This window comes from Lactuca serriola, chromosome 4 (genome assembly GCF_051521515.1).
Source record: "Lactuca serriola cultivar US96UC23 chromosome 4, Lser_US96UC23_V15, whole genome shotgun sequence".
Taxonomy (NCBI): Eukaryota; Viridiplantae; Streptophyta; class Magnoliopsida; order Asterales; family Asteraceae; genus Lactuca; species Lactuca serriola.
This window is the reverse complement of record NC_136411.1, coordinates 389389271-389401987: the sequence shown is the minus strand read 5'-3', so window position 1 is coordinate 389401987 and position 12717 is coordinate 389389271. Positions and strand designations below refer to the sequence as shown.

General features: G+C 36.8%; 1 pseudogene; it reads right to left on the bottom strand.

Moving 5' to 3' along the window:
* Nucleotides 1-394: 394 nt before the first annotated feature.
* On the bottom strand, nt 395-2350 carry LOC145097836 (AAA-ATPase ASD, mitochondrial pseudogene; annotated as a pseudogene).
* Nucleotides 2351-12717: the final 10367 nt, after the last annotated feature.

Genomic DNA, 12717 nt, shown 5'->3' with positions numbered 1-12717 from the left:
CGGGGGAAACAACTTTCTGTTTAGTTTATTAACTTTTACTTGACCTTCATTCCTTTTATATGTTAGATACTAGGTGTAAAACCCGTGTATTACACGGATTGATTAAAGAAAATAAAATATTAAAATATAAATAATAAGTATTTTTTAAAATAAAATTTTAAAATAAGAAATGAAGAAACATATTAATTGTAATTTATTATAATATTTATTACATTTGATACTTTATATATATAAGTATAAGATAATGTGACTTTTTAATTTAATTTAAAAATTGAAAAAAAGCCATAAATTGACATGTAAATATTATTTTTTTTAAAAATACCACAAAATGACAAGTGTCAAAACTCATAGGAGATTGACATGTGGCAAAAAATTCTTCATTTATTAAGGAGGATTTTAACGGACACACATTATTTTTGTTTGAAATGTTAGTTACATAATTTTCTTTTCTTGGGTATAATTTGGAATCCAGTTTTCCAATTCAATTCGTGTAGGAATTTTTTTCATTTTTTTTTTTTTTTTGGCTATTTACTTTCATTCCATAAAGGCATAAACTACATGCGCTCCCATTACATGGGAACTTGAAATACAATTACAAGGGCTATTATCGTCATAAATAAACCGTAGGGACCAAAAGTGTCCTTTGACCCAAAAATTATGACCGGCAGTTTACCATTGAACTTATCCAAATGTCATCTTCCATTTTGTCGGCAAAGTCTTCCCAAAATTCGCCGGAGACCATGCGCCTCGCCGGCGCCGATCTTCTCAAACTGTTATGATTCAATCATATGCTTCCATTTGAACCATTTTCAACTGGTTTTGCTACCTTGATTTCATCTTTCTCCTCCGCGGCCGCCGTCGCCGCCGCCGCCGCCGCCGACTCTTTTTTTCTTTTCTCTTCTTCCTCGATCCTTTTTTCCTCTTTCGTGTTCTCCAGAGCTTCGATCAAGCTCCTCAAACACCCTTCTACATCCGCCGGACTGGTCTTCGGCATCAGATTCTCGGCGACGTCTGCCGGAGTCATCTGGGTTTCTTCCAATAACCCACGAATCTTTTCAAACAGATCATGTGTTTCAAGATAAAGATAGTTTCTCGCCAAAACCCTAAAAGCTTCAAACCCACAATACGATAATTCAATATGTTTATCCATTCGACCTCTTCTGATTAGTGCAGGATCGAGCTTTTCAACATGATTAGTTGTAAAAACTATCAACCGATCGCCGCCGCACGCTGACCATAAACCGTCGACGAAGTTTAACAAACCAGAAAGAGTGACTTTACTCGCCTTTGACTCATTCTCCGGCGGTTTCACTGGTTTCTTCGCCGGATCACTCTCTTCTGGCTCTTCTTTATCCTTCTTCCGTTGTCCGGTGAGATCCATTGAACAATCGATATCTTCAATCACAATAATCGATTTACTCGAAGTCTCGATCAATAATCTTCTGAGCTCTGTGTTATCTTTTACAGCAGTCAATTCAAGATCATATATATCATAGCATAAGAAATTGGCCATGGCGGCGATCATGGTGGATTTTCCGGTTCCCGGCGGACCATAAAGAAGATACCCACGTTTCCAAGCTCGACCGATTCGATTATAAAACTCTTCTGCGTTGCTAAAAGTTGTTAAATCATCAACAATTTCTTGCTTTTTCACAGGATCCATTGCTAGAGTTTGAAACGAAGCTGGATGTTCAAAAACAACATGACTCCATTGCGATCCGTTGTTGGTGTAAAGCTTTCTGAGTCTGTTTTTCACTTTGATTTCACGACCTTCTTTAAGAACATGATTCAAATACGGCCCAAAGATAAGCTCCCGATGTCGTTTATGGAAGGTAAGTTTGTAGTATCGCTTTTCATCTGTGTTTGGGTAGAAAGAAAATGATTGTGATTTGAGTATGTTCTTCCCAGAAGCCCAGTAAACCTTGACGCCATTAAATTCGTCTGCAACTTCTTCATGGTCGTCCATGGATAACGCTAGTGGTTGTGTGTTGTTCTTGATGATATCGGCTTTGAAACGCTTAGCTTGCATGGAGGAGGTGGTGCCGAGGTAGGTTTCGATGGCGGAATAAGCTTCACTGCGTTTGAATCGTTCTCCGGTGAATTCGTTGAAGGTGATTTGGATGTAAGGGTAGAAGAAAGTGAGGAATCTTTGAGAGTATTTGTCGAAGAAGTTACGGATGTTGTATGGGAAGTATTGTTGGATGATTGCCCAAACGAACATGACACTAGCGAGAACTGAACCTAACTGAGCTAACAGGTCTCCCATGGCGGATTTGTTCATGGTGGTGGTGTTTGTGTGGATGATGTGAATGGAGGTTTATAAAGAAGGGAGGTTTTTGTCTTTAATTTAGGGGTCGGGTCGGTTCGGGTCGAGTGGGGGTGGGTTTTGGAAGGGGTGGCGTTTTTGGTGTTGGGTACGTGTTTTGTTTGCTTGCTCAAGAAGTTTATGATAATGAAGTCGTGAATTGTTTGTATACTCACATGGACCGTGAATTTCGGGAAATAAAAAATAATATTTTAAAAACGTTTATAAAAAATATTATTTTTTAGGATTATTTTTTTTCTAAATTAAAACTTAATTTCTTACAATGAAGACTCAATAAAATTTGTTCAACAATGTTACTATTTACAAAAACAAATAAAATTTTAAAACATAATATAAGATAGGGTGAACATTTGGATCGAACCGGACCGGACCAGATGAGTCGTGTCCGTGTCTGTGTTCGGGTTTTCCGGTTCTTTGACCCGTTTTGTCCAATACAATTTTAATTGTATAGAGTACAAGTCGTTAAAATAAATTTTTAGGTTTGATACCATATAACTTGTAAAAATATTATGTTTTCATTTCATGCATAACTAATCTACTTGATGTTATAATATTATAACTTGCAAAATTAATTTTACAAATAAAATCAACTAACATATAAATCAAGTTCACAAAGATCTATTTCATATGATTTATCTGTCAAAGATACATAAAATTCAAAATTATAATCTAAAATAATAGTTAAAAAGTTGAAATATTTCAACTTTGATAGCTCAACTTTGAAGGATTGTAACTCACTGAATATAATACCAAAATCAACAAAATTATAGTCTAAATTTGTTTACAAACTGTAAACTAAATGTTGGAAAAAACCGCAGGTCAATCCGACTTAAAACGAATGAGTGATGGTTGTTTAAAAAATTTCACAAATTACAAAATTTTAACAATCTTGCTGAAAAACTGAAATTTTTTTAGTTTTGATAGTTCAACTTTGAAAGACTGTAACTCATTGAATATAATACCAAAATCAACAAAATTATAGTCTAAATTCATCTACAAACTGTAAATTAAACGTTGGAAAAAACCGCATGTCAATCTGACTTAAAACGAATGAGTTATGGTTGTTTAAAAATTTTCACAGATTACAATATTTAAAAAATGTTGCTGAAAAGTTGAAAATTTTCAGCTTTGATAGCTCAACTTTGAAAGACTGTAACTCATTGAATATAATACCAAAATCAACAAAGTTATAGTCTAAATTCATATACAAACTGTAAATTAAACGTTGGAAAAAACCACGTGTCAATTCGACTTAAAACTAATGAGTTATGGTTGTTTAAAAAATTCACATATTACAATTTTTTTTTAAAAAAAAATCGGGTCTAACCGGTTCTAAACCCGGTAAAAACCGGACCAGACCAGGAAAAAAATTAGATCGGTTTTGATTGATTCCTAGAACCGAGAATCGACCCGGTGGTTTAAAAAAACGGTCCAGTCTGGTCTACCAGTCCAAATGCTTACCCCTAATATAAGATGATGACACCGTATGTTTATCATTTTAAGGGAAATGATAATGACTTGAAGGGGTAACATACTTTTAATTTTGTTTATATTTAGTCATCGAATTTATTTTCGTGTTTAATTTACCCGTTAATTATTTGAAATTGTTCACATTTTATCCTTATGACCAGTTACAACAACCGGTCATAAGGGTAAAATGTGAACAATTTCAAATAATTTAGGAGGAAATCAAGCCGTAAAAAGTTCAATGATTAAATATGAACAAAATTGAAAGTTCGTTATCCTTTCAAGTCATTATCCCATAAATGGTTCTAAATGTTATTAAGAACACGCACAAATGGAATATGGAGGTCACAAAAGTGAGGATGTTGTAGTAATTGTGTGATATATTTTTATTGCATAAGGTACCAAAAACAACACTTAGAAATATAATAGGAGCAGCTTCATTCACATAGAAACCAAACATTTACATAAGACATAGGTGGCATTTTTTACTCCAAAGCATGGAGATGGCCGTTGTAGATCATGCAAGGAAGAGAGAACATATGATGAACAAGTGTCAAGATAATGTGATGTTAGATTTGAATGAGGTTTATCTCTTTACAATGAAACGAGCTTTTATTAGAGAGTGTTGATGCATAAGATCAGGATCGTGGAACAGTACATAACTAGTCTAAGTACTAGCTTCATTTACATTGTTTGTGCATTTCGCTTAGTTTTCACTGTTTTTACTTTCAACTTGTTTTGCTAATACTTTTCTTCCTAGTTATTATGTGCATTTACCTTTTCTATTTGTTTGTTGGTTCTATATGTACCTTCTCACCATGCACTTTATAATTTTCGGTCTTATTTTTTTGTTTTATCCTGCATGGTCTTAAAATGTAAATGCCATGGGCTACCCCCATGGTCTATCCCTGCAATGACATGGGATACCCCCATGGTCTTACAAACAAGTGCCATGGGTTACCACCATGGTCTTTCCCTATCATGAACAAAGTCATATGTAATCAGGGATCAGATAGACAGTCTAAAAAATAATCCACCCATAAGTGAACAATCAGATAAAAACATCACAATAAGGCATTAGACCAAGAGTTCTCAGATTATCCAACTCAGACTACATAGAACCCATGCTATCATTACCACATAACCATATAACATATATTCACATCATAATATAGCATAGTACATTTGTTTGGAAACTAGCCTTCCCTAGTTACCCTACCCTTGACCACTCCTCAATTAAGTCCTTTGTTGATCAGTCATACATAATCTTGATAACTGGCCTACCCCAATTACCCTATCCAAACATAACTCCTATCAGTACCATACAATCAATATAAAAGACCCTACCAGTCTAGCATACAATGACACTAAGTGTCCCTTACTACACATATATACAAAGGAGTTATCTCAACCACTAACATACTCATGTTCTAACAACACCTCTATCCTAAAATGCAAAGGACATACAATGGGATACATGTCATAGTGAGAAACTCACCTGATTAGCAGAACCGGAGAAGCACAACAACACTCTAACTCCTTGCACTGATAAATCCCTTGAACCATCTAACACCCAAAATATATAAATCCTTAATTAACATCATAATCCTCCACGTTTAATGGACATGACTTAGACCAATTCAATTCGTATGGGCGTCTTTTGATAGTGAAGTATAACTTAAGAGTGATGATGAAATCTCGTCTGATTCTTGTGTTTCCAACTCCAATGTGTTTTTAAAATCAACTCTAATACCGCTCAAGCCTTGTTTCAACAACCCTTCTATTGGACAGTCTTCCAAGTCATCATCTGAATCTCAGAAGAAACCTTGGCTGAACAAGAAAGATATTGTTCATCCAAAGAACAAAGCTAGGAAAGCCCTTGAGAAAGAAACTAGTTCTAGGTAATGCTCTAGGTTTCTTAAAAAATTCGAAAAGAAATTTGCTCAATTAGTTAGTCCAGCTACCAGGACTCATAATACCTTCTCACCTATTAAGATTGTTAAGAGGCCCTCCAATCATGCTAGTTTAGTTGCTAAGGACACGTCTGTCACAATTCTATGAAAAATGTTACTGTTGAGACCTCACCAAAGAAAACTGGCTCTCTTTGGACAATTACCTCTTCTGTGTTTATTGCTACCTCTGATGGCACAATTTTTAAACCAACACACTTTCCGAATTCAAATGTGCATACGAATGCTGTAAACAAAGGAAGGGTTGCTCGGAACACTGTTCTTCAGAAGTCATCTAAATCTTCAGACCAAAAATTTGAATGGAGAATTAAAATATGAAAAATCCATTGAAGCACTTCTGAAAACAGTCCTTCCAGCAACTCCTCGGAAATCTGTTCCTCTGAGAAAAGCAGTGCCCAGACAATCAATTATTGAATATGATTTTTGGATAAATGAAAAGACCCTTTCATTTTTCTTCTTTCCAAAAGACTCTCGGAAAAAGTATTCCGTCATGCCAGTTGCTTCGAAATCACAAACCAAGTCTAAAGCCCATTCTAAATTCTGTGAATCTAACTTGGAGCCTAAAAAGTCCGAAACTTTCTGATTTTGCAGGCATTTTGTGCTTTGGAACAAGATAAAATATGTTATATTGATAATTCTTGTTCCATGTGTAACATCCCAAGATTTGTCATTTATAGTCCCTTGGGATGGAAGGGTAAAGCCATGAAAAGCCTAAGGGCTAAGTTGCAATTTTGGAACCAGGAGGAGTACGTTGCATGTACATAAGGGTACGCTGAGCGTACTAGGAACGCCCTAGTATGCTGGGCGTATACTTGTGTACGTTGGGCATACTCATATCAGAAGGAAACCCTAATATTTAGGGTTTGGGTGCTATATAAACAACCTTATGAGCTCATAACCCTCGCTTACCTTAGCCTCTAATGTTTAGAGCCGTTTTCCCCAAACCCTAATCCTTTCCTTGAAGGTGTGAGCTTATAGAGTGTATTTTGAGTTGTTGGAGAGGGGTGTTGCATTAAGGATTTGGAGAAGGAGAACAAGCTTATAGATCTGAAGTTGTTTGGTGCCATAGAAGCTCCAGAAGGTAAAAAGCTTCAAACTTTATGCTTGAAGGATATAGATCTAGCCATTCTAGCTTTATGGAACCATTCTTGTCCCTAAAGTCCCCAAGTTGGTACATGTTATGATTTGGACGAAATGAGTTGTCCTTTTAGACTCTAGGAAGGGCCCTAAGTGATAAAAATGATGTCCCAATGGCTGAAGGTGTCCCATGCATGTAGTAGAAGGGTCTTAATGGATTAAGACCATGTATTAAGAACTTTTTGGAAGTCCAAAGTGATAAATTTCAATACTTTATGATTGTAAGGCACATTTGGTCGATGGATCTGTAATTTGGGCTTAAGTGCTTAAGCCATTAAGCACTTATTGGAGTTTTAAGAACAACTCGCGTACGCCCTGCGTAAATCCAATACGCCCAGCGTACTGGGTCAACCACCCCGATGGTGGTCAACACAAGGCGGAGTACGCCCAGTGTACTGGGAACTCTGATATGAAAGTGTTTTGAAAACAAATTGTAATAACTTAATGGGTTTGAATGTTTTAAAAAGTTTTAAATTGGATTGAATTTTATGAATGTTACACCATGCACATGACTGGGCAGAAAGAATATCTACATGATTTAAAGCTCGTTCCAAATGTTGGTTATGTTACATATGGCAACAACTTCATTCTCACAAATTCGAGGTTATGGCGTCTTGACCAATGGCAATTATCTATCTCCAATGTGACATATAAAGCTGATCTCAAGCATAATATGATTAGCGTCGCTTAACTCACTGATGCAAACCGTTGAGTTGAATTCTAAAAAAAAAGCATAGCTATGTTATGAAAGAAGACTGAAAAGAATGACTCATTTATGAATTTGATTATGAAAGCATGTTTGGACCATCTGAAATCGCTCTTGATTCAGAATCTCGATCAAGACCGTCTTGATCTGTCACTACGGTTTATCAAAATGTATATGGCTTGACCCCAACCTTCCCTCCATTTGATTCCAATCCATTTCAACTTTCTCAGGTTTAGGGGGAGAATAGTCATCCAACCCTCGAATCAAATGTTGAAGGATTTCAAGATGCAACAGATCAATTCCCCGAATTCAATCCCATTCCAAACAACAATGAAGATGATGCTAACTTCTTGGACTTTCCGAACCATGACGATGTTGATATATCTGGTTTAGAAGCTTAGGGGGAACATCATCCTCAAATTCAAACCATTCAGAGGGAGCAACACAACCCCATTGTTGACATCGGATCAATTTTTGCACAAGAACTTTCGAGATTGCATATCTGGACGAAGGATCATCCTCCAAATCAAGTTATTGGAAATCTCAATGTCGGTGTTCAAACTCGCTCTTCTACCAACATTCAAAATGAATGTTACTTCTCTACATTCATATCAACAGTCGAACCAAAATCCATGAAGGAGGCTTTAGAACATTCTGATTGGATTACAGCTATGCAAGAAGAGTTAGCAGAATTTGACAAAAATCAAGTGTGGACTTTTGCCCCTCCTCCTTAGGATCACCCTATTGTTGGCACAATATGGGTCTTCTAAAACGAACTTGAAGACGTTGGAGTCATAATTAGAAACAAAGCGAGATTGGTGGCCAAATGATTTGCTCATCTTGAAGACATTCGAATCTTTCCCGCTTATGTTGCTCACAAAGGCTTCAAAGTTTACCAAATGGACGTTAAAAGCACTTTTCTCAACGATGAAATTGATACCAATGTGTATCTTGAATAGCCACCTGGGTTTGAAAATCTATGATATCCAAACCACTGTTACAAACTTCAAAAAGTTGTTTATGGCCTCAAGCAAGCTTCACGTGCCTGGTACGAGACTCTCACTGATTTTGCTGAAGTGTTTTGGTTTTCAAAGAGGAATTCTTGATGCTACATTATTCTGAAGATCCAATGGGAAACATCAGATGTTGGTACAAATATACGTCGACGACATCATCTTTAGATCAACCGATTCAACGATGGTTGCTGATTTTGAAAAGATAATGGTTAGTCGATTCCAAATGAGCATGGATCGAGAATTAAGTTTTTTCTTCGAACTGCAAGTCAAGCAGACCAACTGGGGAATCTTTATTCATCAAGAAAAATACATTTTTGAACTTCAGAAGAAATATTCAATGGACACATGTGCCTCTGAAAAGGTTCCAATGGGTTTTAGACACAAGATCTTCTTGGACCCATCTAGTGTTGTTGTTGATCAGAAGAAGTATAGGGGAATGATTGGGTCGTTACTCTACCTTACCGCAAGTCATCCAGACATCAAATTCTCTACATGTCTGTGTGCTAGATTCCAGGTTAATCTGAAGATGTCCCATTTTCTGGTTGTCAAGCAAATCTTTCAATATCTCAAAGGTACAAAGAGACTCATAATTTGGTATCCGGCAAATGAGAGTTTCTTTCTTCAAGCTTACTCTAAATCAAGCTATGGTGGACTTCAACTGGATAGGAAAATTACATCTAGAGGTTGTCAATTTTTTGGTGGAATATTGGTTAGCTGGTCATCCAAGAAACAAAATTGTATTGATTTTTCTATGCCCGAAGTAGAATATATTGTTACTACAAGCTGCACTTCGCAAGTTCTCAGGATGAAATCTCAGCTATTGGACTATGGTTATCGATTTCAAAAAATTCCAATCTATTGTGACTCTCAAAGTGCAATTGCAATTTCTCACAATCCAATTCAACACTCCTTGACCAAGCACATGAACATTCGGTACCATTTTATTAAAGATTATGTTCTAAAGGGCAACATTGAGCTCATCTTTGTTCCATATGACGAAGAAATTGCTAATGTCTTTACTAAGGCATTAGACGAAACCAAATTTAATGGGTTTCTGAAAAAATGGGAATAGTGATGCCTGATCCTCCATTCTTCCAAGAAGTTTGTACTCTCTAATTGAAACATTAGAAAGTCAAATAATTCCAAATCAATTTCTTTTTCTACTCGGAATAGTTTTTTTTTTCCAGAAAATAAAGGATCATTATGTGTCTTTTTTTCTAATCGTTCTTCAAGACTTAATATTTCAGCTTTCCTTGTCATTTGAAGTTCAGTTCGATATAGTTACATCGGATATCTTGAGAAAATTTCATATCAGTGTTCTCAACCTCGAAATAACATCTCCTGAAGTTCACCTCGGAATTTAAATCTGAAACGATAATACAACTCATTTTTATCTTCCTCCAAGATCTGCTCTTTCAGTTATCGAACCTTAAATCTTTTTGAAACCTTTCCTCTAAGATCTTCATGCATTCTAACCTCTGATATTCAGTTTGGGATTGTGCCATCTTGAACTCTATATTATGTACACATGATGTTTTCATCTTCTCCTCGAAGTATCTTATGACGTGATGTGTCAGAATCCTATCATTATGAGATTCTCAACGATAAAGGAATTTTAAGGTTATCAATAAAGGAATTTTAAACCCTAAACTTCCTCTACGCATTCTCCACAAAGCTTTTGAAATAATCACGATTGAAGATGATGGTCTGGAAGTGAAGATCGTCGACGAGAAAATTGTTCCTGTTCACAAAAGAACTTTTCTCAAAGCTAGCGGCATCCCAGAAAACCCCAAGGATTTTTGTGTTCAAGAACCCACATCTGAAGATTTCCAGATGTTTCTCAATCAAATTGGGTTTAACGGCAAGTTCAAGGCCAAAGAGTTCAAGAAATCTGCAGTTCTCGGGTTATGGACCATACTGATGCATCTCATTCTCCGTGGATTATCCGACAAGTGTGGTGGCATAGACACAACGAGAAAGGATTGGTTGTATGTGGTGTATCTTCTCCTGAAAAAACAATGTTGTTGACCTAAACAATGTATTGTGGAAGGAATTTCATAAGTTCGCCATCAAGAGAAAATCGAATGAAATCTGAAGTCCGAGATTTTGGGCTCTGATACTACAACAAATCTACTTTGAACGCCTCAAAGCCATTCCACTCAACTTCGACATTAAAGAGGTATGTTGCTCATTCAAACTATTAAGATTTATAGGTTACCATACCAATCTGCTTTTGGACCTGTTAGACGTTTTCCCACTCATATGTTAGCTACTGTTCCATTCGACTCAACTTATCTCAAACACCATACTGAGACTTTGGTTGTGTACAACCCAACACAATCTACCGCAGTATCGGATGTTCAGCCCTCGGATGCAAACAAATCCACTTCTTTTGGTGGACAAAAGAAACAAATGGAAAAGCGTAAGAGATCCCCTTCCAAAGTTCGAACTAGAAAAAGAACCAAAGCCAGTGAACCTTCTCAAAATGATTCACATATTGGCATTTGATCTGACTCTGGATTTCTACCTACCCCTCCCATCCACTCTTCTAAAGTACCCTTCGGAGTTTCAATATCACATGCACACACTTACAGGGAGTCTGCACATAATCTACCCCCATCTTCTTAAAAAGATGGTGCTGGTATTGAACAAAGTCCTTTGGCCCCCTTGGGACAGACCCACGAGTCAACTTGGAAACCCCTCTCTTTTCTTCACATGCAAAATCAGGGGGGCCCTTCCTCTGATTCTAAGCTTTACAAAGTTGGAGCAGTCCCTCCTATAGAATCAACAACCGGTCTGATACCTGCTTCGGGTAAAGGAAGATCGGGTATTTTTGACAAAGATTGGTCTGATTTTTTTGATAGGGCTCATTCTAGATATTCGAAGCTAACAAGAGCACCAGTAGAGTATACACTTATCTCTATGCGTCAACAAGCTCTTCGACGTCATCTTCCATTCACTTTTCCATCAGATGCAGAAATTGATCAAGAGTTTAATCCTTCTAAAGAAGCTCAACAAACTGCTACAGGAGATGTTCCCGATCCCACAAATGTTTTGGATGATCCTCTGATGAAATGTACAAGTGAAGAAGCTCATAAGCATCCCTTTGAAAAAGATCTCTCAGATGATGTCATGTTCGAAGATGACAATATAAATGTTGATGCCATTCCGATTCCAAGTACTTTCAATATGTTGCATAAGCCTTCCTCTTCAAAACTATTTTATGATTTCGGCCTTTACTCATCCTCCGGGGAATAGGAAGGAGAAGAAGATTACCAAGCAAACAAGAACTCCTCTCCCAAAGCTCAAGATAATCCGATTGATGGAGCCAAGCCCTCAAAACCATATGATGAAGATGATGATGTTGACATGAAGTCAGAGAGTTCTACCTTTGACATAGGATCTTTTGATGAAAACATTACAGATCTTTTTGCCTTGTTAGAACTCCAAGACAATGTTGCTTCTGCTATTTCCAAAGTTGACTCCCTCGTTCAGAAAGTTGCTAGTCTTTATTCAAAGATTGATAACAAAAGTCACAAGTATTGACTCCAAGCTAGAGCTCATACTCAAATATCTTTCCGAGATCAAAGATGTCGGTCCCTCAGAAATTGAATGCGCCAATAAACTCGACCAACTCATTTCTCTTCGATTCAAGCACACTCTTGAAGAAGTTGAACAAAAGTATATCGACAGTCTTGATCATCACATTTCCACCACCACCACTATGCTCATGATTGATGACGATATGATTAGTGCTACCAACGAACTCATCAAGCAAATTCATATTCGTCATGAGAAACAAATTCAAAGACTAGAGAAGGAGATTTGGAAAAGGATGAAATGAATATGGTTATGCAACATGTTCTTATCAAGCTCCTCTGAGCAACCTGACATATTGTTTAAGTTCCGAACCATAAATTCGATGAGATGCTCCTCATTATTGTTAAAAATTTCACCCATCTCATGACTCAAGCTCCTACTATCGAGGAGTACGATGCTCTCTCCGAACAAATCAATATGAGCTTCTAAAGAGTATTTGAACGATTGAGTGAACTTCAAAGTGAAGATAGACTTGCATCGGATGCAAGGCCTTCC